The following is a 20,840-nucleotide window of genomic DNA, read 5'->3' on the forward strand; positions in this document are numbered from 1 at the left end:
TGTTTACTGTGGAGAAGGAAATGGAAGATATAAAATGCGGGGAAATAGATGGTGACATCTTGAAAAATATCAATTTTACAGAGGAGGAGGTGCTGGATGTCTTAAAACACATAAAAGTGGATAAGTCCCCAGGACCTGATCAGTGTATCCTGGAACTCAGTGGGAAGCTAGGGAAGTGATTGTTGGGCACCTTGCTGAGATATTTGTATCATTGACAGTCATGGGTGAGGTGCTGAAAGACTGGAGGTTGGCTAACATAGTACCACTGTTTAAGAAGGGTGGTAAGGAAAATTCAGGGAACTATAGACCGGTGAACCTGACATTGGTGGTGGGCAAGTTGTTCGAGGGAATCCTGAGGGACTAGATGTACATGTATTTAGAAAGACAAGGACTGATTAGGAATAGTCAGCATGGCTTTGTGCATGGGAAATAATGTCTTATGAACTTGATTAAGTCTTTTGAAGAAGTAACAAAGAGGATTGATGAGAGCAGAGTGGTGGACATGATCAATATGGATTTGAGTAAGGCGTTTGACAAGGTTCCTCATAGTAGACTGGTTAGCAAGGTTAGATCTCATGAAATACAGGGAGAACTAGCCATTTGGATACAGAACTGGGTTGAAGGTAGAAGACAGAGGATGGTGGTGGAGGGTTGCTTTTCAGACTGGAGGTCTGTGACCTGTGGAGTGCCACAAGGATTGGTGCTGGTTCCACTGCTTTTCATCATTTATGTAAATGATTTGGACGTGAACATAGGAGGTATGGTTAGTAAATTTGCAGATGACACCAAAATTGGCAGTGTAGTGTAGAGTGAAGAAGGTTACCTCCGATTACAATGGGATCTTGATCAGATGGGCCAATAGGCTGAAGAGTGGCAGATGGAGTTTCACTTAGATAAATGTGAGGTGCTGCATTTTGGAAAGGCAAATCAGAACAGGATATTTACACTTAATGGTTAGGTCCTAGGGAGTGTTGCTGAACAAAGAGACTTTGGTGTGCAGGTTCATAGTTCCTTGAAAGTGGAGTTGCCGGTAGGATGGTGAAGAAGACGTTTGGTATGCTTTCCTTTATTGGGCAGAGCATTGACTATAGGAGTAAGGAGGTCATATTGCGGCTGTACAGGGCATTGGTTAGGCCATTTTTGGAATATTGTGTGCAATTCTGGTCTCACTCCTATTGGAAGGATGTTGTGAAACTTGAAAGGGTTCAGAAAAGATTTACAAGGATGTTACCAGGGTTGGAGGATTTGAGATATAGGGAGAGATTGAACAGGCTGTGGCTGTTTTCCCTGGAGTGTCGGAGACTGAGGGGTGACCTTATAGAGGTTTATAAAATCACGAGAGGCAGAGATAGGGTAAATAGACAAGGTCTTTTCCCTGGGCGTGGAGAGTCCAGAACTAGACGGCATAGGTTTCGGATGAGAGGGGAAACATTTAGATGGGACGTAAGGAGCAACTTTTTCACACAGAGGGTGGTGCGTGTATAGAATGAGCTGCTTGAGGAAGTGGTGGAGGCTGGTACAATTACAACATTTAAAAGGCATCTTGATGGATATATGAATAGGAAGGGTTTAGAGGGATTTGGGCCAGGTGCTAGAAAATGGAACTAGATTAGGTTAGAATATCTGGTCGGCATGGACAAGTTGAACTAAAGGATCTGTTTCTGTGCTGTACATCTGTATGACTATAACATCAATTAATGATGTCACAAAATTATTACAGTGTAGAATGAGTCCATTCAGCCCATCATGCCTTTACTAGCTGTACTATCTACTGCCAGCTTCCATCTTTTCCCCATATCTCTGCATATTATTAATATCCAAAAATAATGACTCGATTGAACCTGCTTTCACCAGGTTTTCATGTCAAGGTTACGGCCTAACTGGTGATCTGTCCTCAAGTGGAATAAGGAATGGCAGTTCAAGGCTAGTTCAAGTTTAATGTCATTGAGATTGCAGAATACATTAGTAATTAAGTACCAGTGAGAGAATTCAGGATATTGGAGAACAATATTAGGTAATTAACATGAACCCAGTTAAGGCAGATACCTGAAAATAAATGTGTACGGCGCAGTGGCGGTGATTAGCACTGCTGCCTCACAGTGCCAGAGACACTGGTTCAATTCCCGCCTCAGGTGACTGTCTGTGTGGAGTTTGCACATTCTCCCCGTGTCTGCGTGGGTTTCCTCTGGGTGCTCTGGTTTCCTCCCACAGTCCAAAAATGTGCAGGTTAGGTGAATTGGCCGTGCTAAATTGCCTATAGTATTAGGTGAAGGGGTACATGTAGGGGAATGGGTCTGGGTGGGTTGCTCTTCGGCGGGTCGGTGTGGACTTGTTGGGCCGAAGGGCCTGTTTCCACACTAAGTAATCTAATCTAACCAGCACACAGAGAGATCCATAGCATGTGACCAGAGTTGGAAAATGAATTTGCCAAATACATTAATGGAAATCACTGGAATAAGGTCTCTGTTACTTGAGGATTCAGATGAGGATTCTTTACACTGAACCAAAAAGAAGGTAACGTTATGGCAGATATCAAAAGCAGCCCTAGATGATGTATCATGTTTAATGAAGATAGACAGTTTTGTACAGCAACAGAGAACCTAGATTATTTTGAATGTGTTACTTTTGGATAGGAGATGGCAGAAACAACTTCTGACCCGGCCATTCTGCGAAAATGAGACAATGGGAGAGTGGGATTTCAATCCTTCAAAATGTTACTCATGTAAAAGCCAACCCATTACCTTATGGCTAAGAGTCCAGTCTTAGAAACTCGACTTTTACATGAGTATGTAGGTCTCTCCTGCTATGACTATTTCAGTGCTTCCCTGTTCCTGTATTCCACACGCGTGTGTGCGCACACCACACACAATAAAGGCTATTTGTTTTCCTCAAAACCTGCTGAATGTATGTTGTAACCTTCACTGTTTCTTATACAAGTTCACCCAAGACTCGCTGAACATAAAAACTTTGTGTCTTGCTTTTTAAAAAATATTTCACTTTTTTAATCATATAACTAAATTGAATAATCTCATATTTATTTAAAATATACGCATCTGTCTCTGGTACTCCTTTAACCTGTCAATATCTCTTTGCAGCCCCTCAGGATTCTTCTCGCAGCTTACTTTATAACGTCAAAATAGGATATATAACTTCTGGTTTCTCTGTTAAAGTCACTTCTACGAATTGTAAATAGCTGAGGCCCCAGAATCAAAACCAGAACAACAGGTCTGATTGAAGTATACAAGATATTAACAAGAAAAAAACTAGGGTAGATAAAGATAAGCTATTTCCTGACTGTACTATTAACTGTAAAGTAAGGGGTTTACACAAGTAACATTTTGGAAGGATTGATTTGGAGCTGCAGGTGTTGGACTGGGGTGGACAAAGTTAAAAATCACACAACACCAGGTTATCATCCAACAGGTTTATTTGGAAGCACTAGCTTTTGGAGCTCTGCTCCTGCACCCACAACCACCTGATGAAGGAGCAGCGCTCTGAAAGCTGATGCTTCCAAATAAACCTGTTGGACAATAACCTGGTGTTTTGTGATTTTTATCTTTGGATGGATTGATATCCCCCTCTCCCATCATCTTGCTATTGCAGAGTTACCAGGTGAGAAACTGTTTCTGCCAACTTCTATCCAAAAGTAGCACAAGAACTACTTTTATTTAAAAGAATGTGAAATCTGGTTCCTCTATTGCTTTACAAAATTGTCTACTTCCACTGGTTGAGCATTCTAGGCGGCATAGTATGAGAAATAGAGGCTAGACCATTCAGGAGAGACGTTAGGAAGAACTTTTACACACAAAGGGTTCTACAAATAGCAATGGATGCTTAATCAGTTGTTAATTTTAAATCTGAGATAGATAAATTTTTGTTAAGCAAAACTATTAAGGGATAGGGGCCGAAGGAGTAAGGTCACAGATTAGCCATGATCTCATTGAATGGCAGAACATGCTCAAGGGGTTGCATGTCCCACTCCAGTTTAATTCTCTACTTGACCCAGAGGCAATCGGATCAGACAACAATCTGAACATTGTGCATTTTAATTTCAGTCTTAGCTCTCTGAGAATCCTTGTTTAGATTAGATTCCCTACAGTGTGGAAACAGGCCCTTTGGCCCAACAAGTCCACACCGACCCTCCGAAGAGTAACCCACTCAGACCCATTTCCCTCTGACTAATGCACCTATGGGCAATTTAGCATGACCAATCCACCTGACCTGCACATCTTTGGACAGTGGGAGGAAACTGGAGCACCCGGAGGAAACCCACGTAGACAAAGGGAGAATGTGCAAACTCCACACAGACAGTCACCCGAGGCTGGAATAGAACTTGGGAACCTGGTGCTGTGAGGCAGCAGTGCTAACCACTGTTCTTCCTGTGTTGTTGCTATCTGTGTGGTACACGGTGACTGGCTTCTCGCCCTCCCACCTCAGCATTGTGCTGTAGCTAAGGGCAGTGAAAACCACGGGAAACAGAAAGGGACGGGACGGGACGTGGGCAGATTGTGGATGATATGTTCTGTTTTTTTTAAATGCATGTAAAGTTTCATGTTTATTTGTATTGAACCCTATCAGCTGGTATCAAGGGCATCACTAGGGGGCACAATCCACCACAATGTTTCTTCAGAACAATCACTGCTAAATTCTTGTACTGTGCAGCTGTTAACTCAAGGTGTGAACAACTTTATCCAGGGTGTAGCTACGAAGGCACACAAATCTAGTTTCCCAGGTTTGGCCCTCGGTCAACGCTGAATTGCCTGATAGAGTAACCGCTGGAATAAACCTCTGTGCCTCCAACATCAGAAAGATGTGAAATTATGCAGGTTTCCACCGCCAGTTCCCCCGATTCTCTATCTGAGACAATTGCCAAGAATGTGATCACACTGGACTGTGACTCCTCTGCTGACTGACTTGGCAAAAATGGGCAAAGCAACAGCAAAAGGGCAGCGTGTATGGAGCTGTGTCTGAGCAAACGTGGGCAGTGTACCCACTGAATGGCTCGACCTACTCCTGTTCCTCTTTCTTATGGTCTTCGGCAAGGAGTCTTCAGAGAAAGAATAGAGAGAATTGCCAAACTGCTTTAGATGTGGTGGGAATTTAAGACAGGAATTTTGTTTTACCCTCAGGAATATTGTTCATCTTGAGAGGAAAGTATATAAGTCATATCCCCCGTTAGGACATTGCCTGACATCAAGGGGAACTAGGGGCAGGCAATAAATACTGGCCAGCCAGCGATGCCCACATCCCACAAAGAATTAAGAAAAAACTCCAGATTTCACTTGTACATTAGTTTTACATAGTTTCAAACAGGTTTAGTGTATTTAGGATGTGATACATCTGATTGCCACAAATACAAAAATAAAAATAACAAGCTGCTAAATTTGTAAACCAGCAAACAACCGGAAAGCCGAGTGGGAACACGAGACACTTATTTTCTTTTGTTCCCTTATCCCCACTCTTCTCTCTTCCCTCCTTCTTTGATCGTTCCTTCCTTCTTCCTTCACTTTCTCCCCATTTTCCTGGCTCCAATGTAGGGAAAGAGAGGGATAAATGAAGGACGCTCCAGACTCAGATATGGCGCACTGAGCAATTTGTTTGTGCTCTGGGTTTTATTTTGTCGGCTGTCTGTGTGTTCAGCAGTTCTCTGGCACCACCATGTATGAGCTCACATTGTGGAAGATGGATCTTCCATCAATTTGCTTTCGACACAGAGAAGCCATTTTCTCTGGCTGGTAAGTCTAAATTTGACATGGCCCATACAGGAGTGATGCCAGGAAGCATTTCTTCATACAAGGGGGGAGGGAAAATCTGGAATTCGTCCCCCCCCCCCCCCCCACCCCAATCAAGAAGCTGCTGACATTAAGGTAAAAACAATGACTGCAGATTCTGGAAACCAGATTCTAGATTAGAGTGGTGCTGGAAAAGCACAGCAGTTCAGGCAGTATCCGAGGAGATTATGAAAAGTTACAATAAACAAGGTGGGTAAATGGCCTCAATGTACAAATCAGCTACAGTGGAACAGGCTTGATGCACTGAATGGCCTATTCCTGTTCCTGAGAATGATTACATGGATTCAGTGGGCTGAATGGCTTACTGTTCTTCCTGTGAATGATTGTACAGGTTTGAACGGCCTAAACCTTTTTCCTGTGAAGGATTGTACAGGTTCAATGGGCTGAATGGCCTACTCCTTTTCCTATGAATGCAAACATTTTCAGCCGGTCACTACTGTACATTGTGATCAGGTGCAGGAATTCCAAATAAGCCATTCCCTTTCCTGACCTGTGGCTATGTATAGTAATAGGTGAAGGTGAGGACTGCAGATGCTGGGGATCAGAGCTTAAAAATGTGTTGCTGGAAAAGCGCAGCGGGTCAGGCAGCATCAAAGGAGAAGGAGAATCGACGTTTTGGGCATAAGCCCTTCTTGACTGAGGTGCTGTGTTTGTGACGCACTGACTGAGGTGCTGTGTATGTGACGCACTGACTGAGGTGCTGTGTTTGTGATGCACTGACTGAGGTGCTGTGTTTGTGATGCACTGACTGAGGTGCTGTGTTTGTGATGCACTGACTGAGGTGCTGTGTTTCTGATGCACTGACTGAGGTGCTGTGTTTCTGATGCACTGACTGAGATGCTGTGTTTATGATGCACTCACTGAGGTGCTGTCTTTATGATGCACTGACTGAGGTGCTGTCTTTGTGATGCACTGACTGAGGTGCTGTGTTTGTGATGCACTGACTGAGGTGCTGTGTTTGTGATGCACTGACTGAGGTGCTGTCTTTGTCATGTACTGACTGAGGTGCTGTGTTCATGATGCACTGACTGAGGTGCTGTCTTTATGATGCACTGACTGAGGTGCTGTCTTTGTGATGCACTGACTGAGGTGCTGTGTTCATGATGCACTGACTGAGGTGCTGTCTTTGTGATGCACAGACTGAGGTGCTGTGTTTGTGATGTACTGACTGAGGTGCTGTGTTTGTGATGCACTGACTGAGGTGCTGTGTTTGTGATGCACTGACTGAGGTGCTGTCTTTATGATGCACTGACTGAGGTGCTGTCTTTGTGATGTACTGACTGAGGTGCTGTCTTTGTGATGCACTGACTGAGGTGCTGTCTTTGTGATGCACTGACTGAGGTGCTGTCTTTATGATGCACTGACTGAGGTGCTGTCTTTGTGATGCACTGACTGAGGTGCTGTCTTTGTGATGCACTGACTGAGGTGCTGTCTTTGTGATGCACTGACTGAGGTGCTGTCTTTGTGATGTACTGACTGAGGTGCTGTCTTTGTGATGCACTGACTGAGGTGCTGTCTTTGTGATGCACTGACTGAGGTGCTGTCTTTGTGATGCACTGACTGAGGTGCTGTCTTTATGATGCACTGACTGAGGTGCTGTCTTTATGATGCACTGACTGAGGTGCTGTCTTTGTGATGTACTGACTGAGGTGCTGTCTTTATGATGCACTGACTGAGGTGCTGTCTTTGTGATGCACTGACTGAGGTGCTGTCTTTATGATGCACTGACTGAGGTGCTGTCTTTATGATGCACTGACTGAGGTGCTGTCTTTGTGATGCACTGACTGAGGTGCTGTCTTTGTGATGCACTGACTGAGGTGCTGTCTTTATGATGCACTGACTGAGGTGCTGTCTTTATGATGTCACGTTGAAGGGAGGAGCCCAGCCCGTCTCAGGTGCGAGTGCTACCAATCTCCTGCTACATTCTTGCAGAGCAGAGGAGTTATCCTCAAAGACCTGGCCCATATTTATTGCTCAACTAACGTCCCATCAACAATACCCTATCTCCACATCACCATTCTTGTTTTTGGAATCTTGTGGTGCGCAGAGTGTCTGCCAGGTGTCCTAGATTACAACAGTGACGAGTCTTCACAAAGCTGTGCTTCCTACACTAACAATGTTCTGTACTCCATTGACTGTAAAGTTCTTTCGTAATGATCTCTCATCTGTTAAAATGAAGAGAATGCGAGAGAGAATCAGTCAGTGAGAGGCAATAAATGAGAAACCTTCAGGAAAGAAATACAATACTTTTTTGGCAGGATCAGCCTGCAAAATATGAACAATCTGTGCCTAATATAAGGATAGATATACAGGCATTGGCGGCAGTCCCGAGAAGATTCTGGGTATACAGGGAGTGATTTATGAGGACAGATTGACTAGATTAGGCCCGAGCCTGTCGGAGGTTAGAGGAATGAGCTGTGAGCTTATTGAAACACACCAGGACTTGTTAGGGTGGAAGTGGAGAGGTTGTTTCTAGGACAAACAAGGAGTTCTGTTACCTCAGTTGGCTGGATGACTGGCTTTTGATGCCAACAGCGTGGGTTCAATTCCCACACCTGCTCAGGTCACCATGAAGGACTCTCCTTCTCAACCTGAGAAACAGTGTGGTGACCCTCAGGTTAAACTACCACCATCAGTGTTCCCTCTCTAAAGAGAGTGCAGCTCTATTGTGGTCTTTACCTTTCAGAACCAGAAGATATAATCTCAGAATTGCGGGTCAGATTTAAGACAGTGGAGTAATTTCTTCTCTCAGCAAGTGGTCTATGTGTGAAAGTCCCTACCACGGAAGGCTGTGGAGACTGAGCTATTAACTAAAGCAAATTGTGTTCGAAGTGGCACTCTCGATAAACCAGCAAAAATGATATTTGTGAAATATATCGGAGGTTTACTGCATTTTATCACGGTTTCTGCAATGTCCAAGGAATCAGCTGAGAGTGCAAGTAAGAAGGCTCTTTGCCAGAAAGTTTTATTTAAGCCAAAGTTGCATTATTATCTGTGATTTATGCTTTAAATAAAGTATAAGTGATGTGTATACCCCCTGCATTACGTTACATTAGTGTGTGTTTTTGTATTGATTATGTGGACCTCTTGATCAACCAACACACTCGTCATCCCATAGATGCTTATTATTAAAAAGCTTTATGTATATTCAAGGCTGAGATAGATTTTTAATCTTTAAGGAAGTCAAGTGTTTCGTGGAAAAGGCCTCCATGGAATACAGGATTACAGGTCAGTCATGATCTCATTGAATCGTGGAGCAGACTCGATGGACCGAATGGCCTGCTTCTATATCTTATGATCTTGTGTTGAATTGCATGTTACCTAGTCTAATACGCCTGACAATATCCATCTGAGTATCCTCTGCCAGAATGTGAGGTATTACACAAGGGACTAGCTAGTTATATCAAATAACCTCCAGCCACAGTGAATGGATTGTATAAACGGGATGCTGAGCCCTGAGCCATGGATCCTCCTGTTTGGATAGTGAGGTATAATGACTTATTGACCTCCCTCTTCTAACTCTGCCGCCCCAGCATCACACCAGCTGCTTGCCAGAGGGAATCCCTCATCCTCTACATCACAGTTAGCTGTTTTTCGAAGATTTTGTTGTTGGTAGTGACGGTGGGCCTCAATGTCTCTCAAAACTATTAATGTTCCAGAGTTTTAAAAAGCAAGATCTGATTTTTGAGCACAGGAGCTACATGGTACAAAAAAAGACTCGCATTGTTATCGTACCTTTCTGTAAACACTGAAGTGGCAGCCTGGGTTAGATACTCAAATCTCTGGAACGGGACTTGAACTCCCCACCTTTCAGCTCAGGGACACAGTGCTACCCTGTGAGTCACGGCTGAGGCATCATTATCAGTCACTTCAGAGAAACTTTTATCTCTGCTGACACAAACCTGACAGAATCTGCAGTTGTGATCTCCTCCCATTCACTTATTTTGATGCAGAAACTGTCCAATATGAATCAAATTCTGATTGTTTTGGAAAACCAGTAAATAAATAATTTAGAGTTTAAAGTTTGTGAGAAGATTTGTAGCTCGGGTGCTCGTTGTTGTGGTTGTGTTCGCCGAGCTGGGAATTTGTGTTGTAGACGTTTTGTCCCCTGTCTAGGTGACATCCTCAGTACTTGGGAGCCTCCTGTGAAGTGCATCTGTGATGTTTCCTCTGGCATTTATAGTGGTTTGTCTCTGCCGCTTCTGGTTGTCAGTTCCAGCTGTCCGCTGCAGTGGCCGGTATATTGGATCCAGGTCAATGTGTTTGTTGATAGAATCTGTGGATGAGTGCCATGCCTCTAGGAATTCCCTGGCTATTCTCTGTTTGGCTTGTCCTATAATAGTAGTGTTGTCCCAGTCAAACTCATGTTGCTTGTCATCTGTGTGTGTGGCTACTAAGGATAGCTGGTCGTGTCGTTTCATGGCTAGTTGGTGTTCATGGATACGGATCGTTAGCTGTCTTCTTGTTTGTCTATGTAGTGTTTTGTGCAGTCCTTGCATGGGATTTTGTACACTACGTTGGTTTTGCTCATGCTGGGTATTGGGTCCTTTGTCCTGGTGAGTTGTTGTCTGAGAGTGGCTGTTGGTTAGTGTGTTGTTATGAGTCCTAGTGGTCGTAGTAGTCTGGCTGTCAGTTCAGAAATGTTCTTGATGTATGGTAACGTGGCTAGTCCTTTGGGTTGTGGCATGTCCTCATTCCGTTGTCTTTCCCTTCGGCATCTGTTGATGAAATTGTGGGGGTATTGGTTTTTGGCGAATACATTGCAGAGGTGTTCTTCTTCCTCTTTTTGCAGTTCTGGTGTGCTGCAGTGTGTTGTGGCCTTTTTGAATAGTGTCTTGATGCAACTTCTTTTGTGTGTTGGGGTTTATCCCAGCAGTTTCTGAGTCTTGGCAGACTTGGAAACCTACTGACCTTCATATAATTGCCCATTTTGCACCTGCAACTGATGTCTTGCAGGCTGCTCAACTCAGGGTGGCATCACGGCACAGGACAAATTTGTTGTCCTTTCATCCCCACAACCACCCTTTTTCACTACTCGAGGGATGTAGGCAACTTGCCCAGCCCTAATTGGCCTTAAATCACCTCAGGTGGTGAGCCACTATGTTGAACTGCTGGAGTCCTTGTGCTGTGAGAAATGGGGTTCCAGGATTTGGCACAGAAACTGTAAAGAAGCAGTGATATATTTCCAAGTCAGGCTGGTGAGTGGCACGGAGGGGAACCTATAGGGGGTGGTGTTCCCACCATGTATCTACTACCTTTGTCCTTCTAGATGGTAGAGGTCATGGGTTTGGAAGGTGTTGCCTGAAGCCTCTTTGGCATGTTGAGGACTGCTGTCACTCTACATTGCTGATGAAGGGAATGAGCGTATGGTTGGGGTACAGCTTAAGCAGGCTGCTTTGTCCTGGATTGTGTAAAGCTTAATTAAGTCTTGTTGGAATTGTACTCGTTACACTCCCACTTATGCCATGTGGATCTTAACAGGCTTCAGGGAGTCAGGAGGTGAGGTATTTGCCACAACATTCTTAGCCTGTGACCTGCCTCATACCCATAGTATTGTTCTCATTCGTTCACAGGGTAAGTGTGTCACTGGATAGGCCAGCAGTTATTACCTCCCCTAATTGCCCGAAGGACAGTTACATTATCAACCACATTGCTGTGGGTCTGGAGTCACACGTAAACAAGACATTCTAAAGGGCATTGCTGAACCAGATAATAATCATCATTAGACCTCAAAAAAGATTTACAAGGATGTTGCCAGGGTTGGAGGGTTTGAGCTATAGGGAGAGGCTGAATAGGCTGGGGCTGTTTTCCCTGCAGCGTCAGAGGCTGAGGGGTGACCTTATAGAGGTTTACAAAGTAATGAGGGGCATGGATAGAATAAATAGCATAGGTGTTTTCCCCAGGGTAGGGGAGCCGAAAACTGTGGGCATGGGTTTAGGGTGAGAGGGGAAAGATTTAAAAGGGACCTAAGGGGCAACTTTTTCACGCAGAGGGTGGTGCGTGTTTGGAATGAGCTGCCAGAGGAAGTGGTGGAGGTTGGTACAACTGCAACATTTAAAAGGATGGTTGAATGAATAGGAAGGGTTTAGAAGGATTTGGGCCAAATGCTGGCAAAGGGACTAGGTTAATTTAGGATATCTGGTCAGCATGGACCAGTTGGACTGTTTCCATGCTGTACATCTCTATGACTCTTAATTTCAGATTTTTATTGAATTCGAACACAACCATCTGCCGTGACAGGATTCGAACCAGGTCCCCAGACCATTACATGGGTCTCCAGATGAAAGCAGGTGGTCGTAGTGTGGGAATCCAGCAATGTCTGAATCATTGGGTTTGGTCTGGTCAGGTCTGGACCTGCTGACCTTTGCTGGGGCACAAATCTGAAAGGATTGAACTGCCACAATGTCACCAACTGATGAGGACCAAAAAAAAAGAACCAGATAAGACCCTTCCCTCAACTGATGAATGCAATTGGAAAATATGTCTATAAATATCAGTAAAGACTGGATTGGGCTTGGTCTGTCAGCCCTCAAACGAGAAACTCCGCCAACCATCATTGTCTGTTTATAGCTGAAATATGGTCCCTTGACAAAAGGTTAGAGGGAGCTGCATACCATGACCATCGAAGCTTCAGCCAGAACCAGCTACTTTAGCACAGGAGAGCGAGAGACAGCAACAGCACTTTTCCCGTCTGTATAACGTGGTGTAGCAAATTACAGTATTCCTAAACTTCATCAGCTCCTGTAACTCACTAAATAGCCATAACGCTGCAGACACAGTGCACATGGGTTGAATCATCCCCTCATTAAAGGCGCTGCTCTATTTTCACCCATGCCCAAAATTATTATTTGTCAGCAACATTGTTGAGATTATTCAGAAAGGAGGAGGTGCCTGTGATGAAGGGGAATGCTGCTCAGGGCAGCTCCGACACCTGAGAGGTTGATGTGGTGACAGGAAGCTGGTGGTTAGTGGACAGACAGCTGCAGCTTCAATGATGCAATGTTATCAAAACAAATTTCCCGTTGCCTGGTAGCTGTCAGAGACCATTTTAACGAACGGAGCAGACAGGATAGCGGGACCACATTCCACAGCTCCATAAATCCCGCAGGGTTTTCAGAAAGGCTGCTGCACCATGAAGCAACCTCTTGGAATGTTCTCACCTCCGTAACTTCCTTCAGGAAATCTGGCATTTAAGCACTTCAGCTGCCTCGATCATCATCGGTGACTAACCCAGTGAAAAAGCAGCAGCTTGCACTTATATAGCATCTTTCCTGACCTCAGAACATCCCAAAGTGCGTTATTACCATTTAAGTCATTGTTGAAGCAAAGTTATTGTAATATAAGAAAATTGACCACACAAGCAGCAATATGTGAGTGAACAGCTAACTAGACTATGGTATTTTTGGTTGTGAATTCAAACACCAGGGAGAACTCACCTGCTGTTCTGCAAATAGTGGCCTGGCATCTTTTACACTGACCTGTGAGAATAGGTAGGGCTTCCGTGTAATGTATCACCTGAAGGATAACATCTCTTGACAGTGTAGCACACCCTCACTGAATCACAATCCCACACTTGGCTGATTGCATTAAACAGTAAGTTGTTTTGCTCGTTTGTAATAGGCAGAGTGCAAACTGTGCTCAACCACTCAGAAAACACAAAGGGTTTACTTTTAAATGTGATTCAGTGATTGTGCAGTGACTTGCTGAACAATCCCGAGTGCATTAATGCACCGCACTAACAACCAAATTAGGAAAATGTGTTGAGCACATACCTTCTTCACGCTGGCTATAAATGGCACACATTCGCACGCACAGACCGGTGCTCTGCAAACATAAGGAACATGATGCTTTTGTTGAATTTCCCAGGAATTTAGGAACCCACGGTCCACTGTTGCTTTTACCGTAGTCATGCTGCAGCCAATCAGTGTTTGCAGCTTTTTTTTTTCTCCTGTGATATAAGTTGCTGTGGTGATTTGGAATTTGGCATTCTTGCATTTGACCTGATGACTGCAAAATGGAAACTGTCACATCTCTCTTTTCAGTGATGATTGTGTTATTTATGTACTCACATGAACAGAGCAGTTTGGAAGATCATGGAACCATTTCCATGAAGAATCGTGTCTATTTTCTGCCCTCCTGCGTTTGTAAGGGTCGCAGAGACTGAGGGAGCAGGAAACCAATCCAGGAATTTCATGAAAGTGGGTTGCTACGCCACCTGGTGGTCATAGCCTCTTATAGAATGAAACAGGAAGGTCTCTTCTGTTGGATTTACTGCTGTCATCCAAGGCAGGAAAAGAAGGGCTTCGATTAGTGATCTGCACTAGCTGGAAATCCAAGGGCAGCAGAAACACAAAGAATGCTAGCCCCTGCAAATCCCTTGACAACTCACATGCCGTCCCAACTTGCAAGTGTATCAGCCGTTCCTTCACTGTTGCTGGGTCAAAATCCTGGAACTCACTCCACACCAACGCTGTGGATGTCGCGATGCTTAGACTGCAGTGATGCAAGAAGATAGCTCACCACCATCTTCTCAAGAGCAATGAGGAATGGCCTTGCCAATAATATCCATATCACAATGAATGAAGGAAAATTATCATCATCATCATCAATTGTACCACCAAGATACAAATAGGCAGGAAATAATAGAGGAGCTGACTATTATTTAAATAGAGAAAGACTGCAGAAGACCACAGTACAGAGGGAGTTGGGAGTCCTCGTTTGTGAATTACAAAAAGCTAGTATCAAGTTCGGCAGCGAACAGGAAAGGCAAGTGGAATACTGGCCTTTATTTCAAAGGGAACAGTGTATTAAAATAGGGTGTCAAGAATGTGGTGCTGGAAAAGCACAGCAGGTCAGGCAGCATCCGAGGAGCAGGAGAATTGATGTTACAAGCAAAAGCCCTTTATCATTTGGGCTCATGCCGGAAACGTCGATTCTGCTGCTCCTCGGATCCTGCCTGACCGGCTGTGCTTTTCCCGCGCCACGCTCTCGATTCTGATCTCCCAGCATCTGCAGTCCTCACTTTCTCCCAACAAAATAGTCCGCTGTCACTAAATGTACACAAAGCACTAGTCAGAGCACAGCTGGAATACTGTTCACAGCTTTGGACTCCTTACCTAAAGAAAATTGTACTGATATTGGAAACGCCCAGAGAAGGTTTAATAGGCTGATTCTGATCTTGAAAGGATTGGTTTACAAGAAAAAGTTGATTAGATTGTTCCCCCACTCACTGTAATTTAGAAGAATGAGAGGTGACCTGATAGAAACATAAAAGAGACTTAGGGCAGAGACACGAGGTTGTTTCCCCCTCTGGGAGAATCTAGGACCAAAGGGCATCATCTCAGAATAAGGGCTTGCTCATTTAAGGCAGAGATAAGAAGGAATTTCTTGTCATAGAGATGTACAGCACGGAAACAGACCTTTCGGTCCAACTCGTCCATGCCAACCAGATATCCCAACCCAATCTAATCCCACCCGGCCCATATCCCTCCAAACCCTTCCTATTCATATATCCATCCAAATGCCTTTTAAATGTTGTAATTGCAACAGCTTCCACCTCTTCCTCTGGCAGCTCATTCCATACACAAACCACCTTCTGCGTGACAAAGTTACTCCTTAGGTCCCTTTGGGTTTTTCCCTTCTCACCCTAAACCTATGCCCTCTAGTTCTGGACTCCCCCACTCCAGGGAAAAGACCTTGTCTATTTACCCTATCAATGCCCCTCATGATTTGATAAACCTCTATAAGGTCACCCCTCAGCCTCTGACGCTCCAGGGAAAACAGCCCCAGCCTGTTCAGCCTCTCCCTATGGCTCAAATCCTCCAACCCTGATATCATTCCTGTAAACCTTTTCTGAACCCTTTCAAGTTTCACAACATCTTTGCGATAGGAAGGAGACCAGAATTGCACATAATATTCCAAAAGTGGCCTAACCAATGTCCTGTACAGCCATAACATGACCTCCCAACTCCTGTATTCAATGCTCTGACCAATAAAGGAAAGCATACCAACCGCCTTCTTCACTACCCACAAGATCGGAGGATGGTGAATCTATATAATTCTTTACCACAGAGGACTGGTGGATATGGGTCATTAAGTATGTTCAAGGCTGAAGTAGATTTTTAAACAGTAAGGGAATCAAGAGTTACGGAGTAAAGGCAAGAAAGTGGAGTTGAGGATTATCAGATCACCCTGATCTCATTGAATGGTACAGCATACTTGATGGGCTGAAAGGCCTACCTCAGCTTGTATATCTTATGGTTTTATGGTCCTATAGTTCCTCAATTCAGCACTGCTCAGTATCCCTTGTCCTTTGTTTGCAGTTCCATGTGATTCCAAGTGGACATCAGCAGCACCTGTTCTTCTTGTTGGTCACCTCTCATTCTTTCCCTTCATGGTGACAACTTCTGTAATTCACGGCCCAGGTTTGATAGAGTTAAACCAAACAGTTCCCTGGCCTGGTTGCCCATCCTGCCTTCTCCGAGTCACCCACACTCCCTGTGTAAAGGTATTCAGTGATATTGGGAGAACCAAAGCTGAGCCAATCTAGGGACCTGTCTCTATCTGTCCAGCCTTGTATGGCATAGATCCCAGCGCTATGGTATGGACAGCATAACTGCTCCAATTGAAAAGATATTGTAAATACTGTAGTATTAATTGGCTGTGATTGATGTGTGACAGTGACAGTCAACAACCTTGTTCCATCTTTGATCATTTCATGTTTACTGACAATCATAGGAGTGTTTGACATTAGTTTGTGAACAAAACAATATGACTTTTCCGTTCAAAACTTTCCTTACCTTTTGTCTACTGCATTGTCTCAGTCTGTAAAGGTCACAAACATTTCAAGTATAATCGATCTCTTAATCTAAGTCGGCATCTATTACATATGATTCACTCCTTTACTGTGAAAAGACCAGTGTAAACATTTTTCATTTCTGTTTTAAAGCAGAGGTTTACTCAAACAGGAGTGGACCATTCAACCCTTCAAGCCTGTGTTACAATTCCCTGAAATCGTGGTTGATCTGTGGCCTGACTCCATATACCTGCCTTTGGTCCATATCCCATAATACATTTGCTTAACAAAAAAAAAATCTATCTCAGGTTTAAAATTAACAGCCGATCCTGCACCCACTGCCATTTGTGGAGGAGAGTTCCAAACCTCTCCCACCCTTTGTGTGTGAAAGTGCTTCCCAACATCTCTCCGGAATGATCTGGCTCTGATTATCACCTCTTTCTGACATTTTAATGATCTATGCTGCTGATCATAGAATCTCTACGGTGTGGACAGAAGACATGCAGCCTTATTGTGTCTGCACAGACCCTCCGAAGAGCATCCCACCCAATCTCCATATTAACCATGGTAAACCCACCTACCCTGCAAGTCCTCTGCACCCTTAGCCTGCACATCTTTGGACTATGAGAGAAGACCAGAGCAGCCAGAGGAAACCCACAGGGAGAAACTCCACACAGCCGGTTGCCCAAGGTTGGAATTCAACCTAGGTCGCTGGTGCTACGGGGCAGCAATGTAACCACTGAGCCACCAGACCACCCACAAGTCCCCAGGTCTCTTGGGACATCTACTTCATTTAACTTCCTACCATCTAGAAAGTTCCCTGGTCTATCCTTTTTTGGTCCAAAATGGATTACCTCACACTTGCTTACATAGAATTCTATCTGCCAAAGTCTTGCCTATTCACTTAGTCTATCAAAATCACTTTGTAATTTTATGCTGTGATCTACATTGTCTACAATGCCGCCTAACTCTGTCATCAGCACATTTGGATATGTGACTTTCTGTGCCATTCATTATCCAAGGCATTAATAAATGATGTGAATAACTGAGGCTCGAACACAGATCCTTGTGGGGCACCACTTGTACTGGAGAAGATTCTCTGTCGGTAAGTTTTATTTCCGCCAAGTTGCATTATTGTGTAAGCGATTTATGCTGTGAATAAAGTAAGACAGTGATGTGTATAGCTCCTGCATTACATTCCTATTATACTGTGTGTTTTGACAGTGACTATGTGGACTTCTTAATCAATCAGCACACTGCTGGTCTGTTCCAGCAGGTATTAATGAATAAATATAACACAGACCTGATGGACCAATGGCCCTCTTCTGTCCTACATGGCTCATTGCTGCAGATAACACCGTCAGCAACAGCCCAGACCCTCACTGCTGCAGATAACACCCTCAGCAACAGCCTAGACACTCATTGCTGCAGATAACACCCTCAGCAACAGCCCAGACCCTCCCTGCTGCAGATAACACCCTCAGCAACAGCCCAGACCCTCATTGCTGCAGATAACACCCTCAGCAATAGCACAGACCCTCACTGCTGCAGATACCACCCTCAGCAACAGCCCAGACCCTCATTGCTGCATATAACACCCTCAGCAATAGCACAGACCCTCACTGCTGCAGATACCACCCTCAGCAATAGCCCAGACCCTCCCTGCTGCAGATAACACCCTCAGTAATAGCCCAGACCCTCCCTGCTGCAGATAACACCCTCAGCAACAACCCAGACCTTCACTGCTGCAGATAACACCCTCAGCAAAAGCACAGACCCTCATTGCTGCAGATAACACCCTCAGAACAGCCCAGACCCTCATTGCTGCAGACAACACCCTCAGCAACAGCCCAGACCCTCCCTGCTGCAGATAACACCCTCAGCAACAGCCCAGACCCTCACTGCTGAAGATAATGCCCTCAGCAATAGCCTGGACCCTCATTGCTGCAGATAACACCCTCAGCAACAGCCCAGACCCTCATTGCTGCAGATAACACCCTCAGCAACAGCCCAGACCCTCCCAGCTGCAGATAACACCCTCAGCAACAGCCCAGACCCTCATTGCTGCAGATAATGCCCTCAGCAATAGCCCAGACCCTCATTGCTGCAGATAACACCCTCAGCAATAGCCTGGACCCACACTGCTGCAGATAACACCCTCAGCAATACCCTGGACCCTCACTGCTGCAGATAACACCCTCAGCAATAGCCCAGACCCTCATTGCTGCAGATAACACCCTCAGCAATAGCCTGGACCCTCACTGCTGCAGATAACACCCTCAGCAATAGCCTGGACCCTCACTGCTGCAGATAACACCCTCAGCAACAGCCTGGACCCTCATTGCTGCAGACAACACCCTCAGCAACAGCCCAGACCCTCCCTGCTGCAGATAACACCCTCAGCAATAGCCCAGACCCTCATTGCTGCAGATAACACCCTCAGCAACAGCCCAGACCCTCACTGCTGCAGATAACACCCTCAGCAATAGCCTGGACCCTCACTGCTGCAGATAACACCCTCAGCAACAGCCCAGACCCTCACTGCTGCAGATAACACCCTCAGCAACAGCCCAGACCCTCACTGCTGCAGATAACACCCTCAGCAATAGCTCAGACCCTCAATACTGCAGATAACACTCTCAGCAACAGCCCAGACCCTCAATACTGCAGATAACACCCTCAGCAACAGCCCAGACCCTCATTGCTGCAGATAACACCCTCAGCAAGAGCCCAGACCCTCACTGCTGCAGATAACACCCTCAGCAAGAGCCCAGACCCTCAATACTGCAGATAACACCCTCAGCCACAGCCCAGACCCTCAATACTGCAGATAACACCCTCAGCAACAGCCCAGACCCTCATTGCTGCAGATAACACCTTCAGCAACAGCCCAGACCCTCACTGTTGCAGATAACACCCTCAGCAATAGCCCAGACCCTCAATACTGCAGATAACACCCTCAGCCACAGCCCAGACCCTCAATACTGCAGATAACACCCTCAGCAACAGCCCAGACCCTCCCTGCTGCAGATAACACCCTCAGCAACAGCCCAGACCCTCATTGCTGCAGATAACACCCTCAGCAACAGCCCAGACCCTCATTGCTGCAGATAACACCCTCAGCAATAGCACAGACCCTCACTGCTGCAGATAACACCCTCAGCAACAGCCTGGACCCTCATTGCTGCAGATAACACCCTCAGCAACAGCCCAGACCCTCATTGCTGCAGATAACACCCTCAGCAACAGCCTGGACCCTCATTGCTGCAGATAACACCCTCAGCAATAGCACAGACCCTCACTGCTGCAGATAACACCCTCAGCAATAGCCCAGACCCTCACTGCTGCAGATAACACCCTCAGCAATAGCCCAGACCCTCCCTGCTGCAGATAACACCCTCAGCAATAGCCTGGACCCTCATTGCTGCAGATAACACCCTCAGCAATAGCCCAGACCCTCACTACTGCAGATAACACCCTCAGCAACAGCCCAGACCCTCACTGCTGCAGATAACACCCTCAGCAAGAGCCCAGACCCTCACTGCTGCAGATAACACCCTCAGCAAGAGCCCAGACCCTCAATACTGCAGATAACACCCTCAGCCACAGCCCAGACCCTCAATACTGCAGATAACACCCTCAGCAACAGCCCAGACCCTCATTGCTGCAGATAACACCTTCAGCAACAGCCCAGACCCTCACTGTTGCAGATAACACCCTCAGCAATAGCCCAGACCCTCAATACTGCAGATAACACCCTCAGCAACAGCCCAGACCCTCAATACTGCAGATAACACCCTCAGCAACAGCCCAGACCCTCCCTGCTGCAGATAACACCCTCAGCAACAGCCCAGACCCTCATTGCTGCAGATAACACCCTCAGCAACAGCCCAGACCCTCAATACTGCAGATAACACCCTCAGCAACAGCCCAGACCCTCATTGCTGCAGATAACACCCTCAGCAACAGCCCAGACCCTCCCTGCTGCAGATAACACCCTCAGCAACAGCCTGGACCCTCATTGCTACAGATAACACCCTCAGCAACAGCCCAGACCCTCATTGCTGCAGATAACACCCTCAGCAACAGCCTGGACCCTCATTGCTGCAGATAACACCCTCAGCAATAGCACAGACCCTCACTGCTGCAGATAACACCCTCAGCAACAGCCTGGACCCTCATTGCTGCAGATAACACCCTCAGCAACAGCCCAGACCCTCAATACTGCAGATAACACCCTCAGCAACAGCCCA

Source organism: Chiloscyllium punctatum, chromosome 39, assembly GCF_047496795.1.
Source record: "Chiloscyllium punctatum isolate Juve2018m chromosome 39, sChiPun1.3, whole genome shotgun sequence".
In the NCBI taxonomy this organism is placed as follows: domain Eukaryota; kingdom Metazoa; phylum Chordata; class Chondrichthyes; order Orectolobiformes; family Hemiscylliidae; genus Chiloscyllium; species Chiloscyllium punctatum.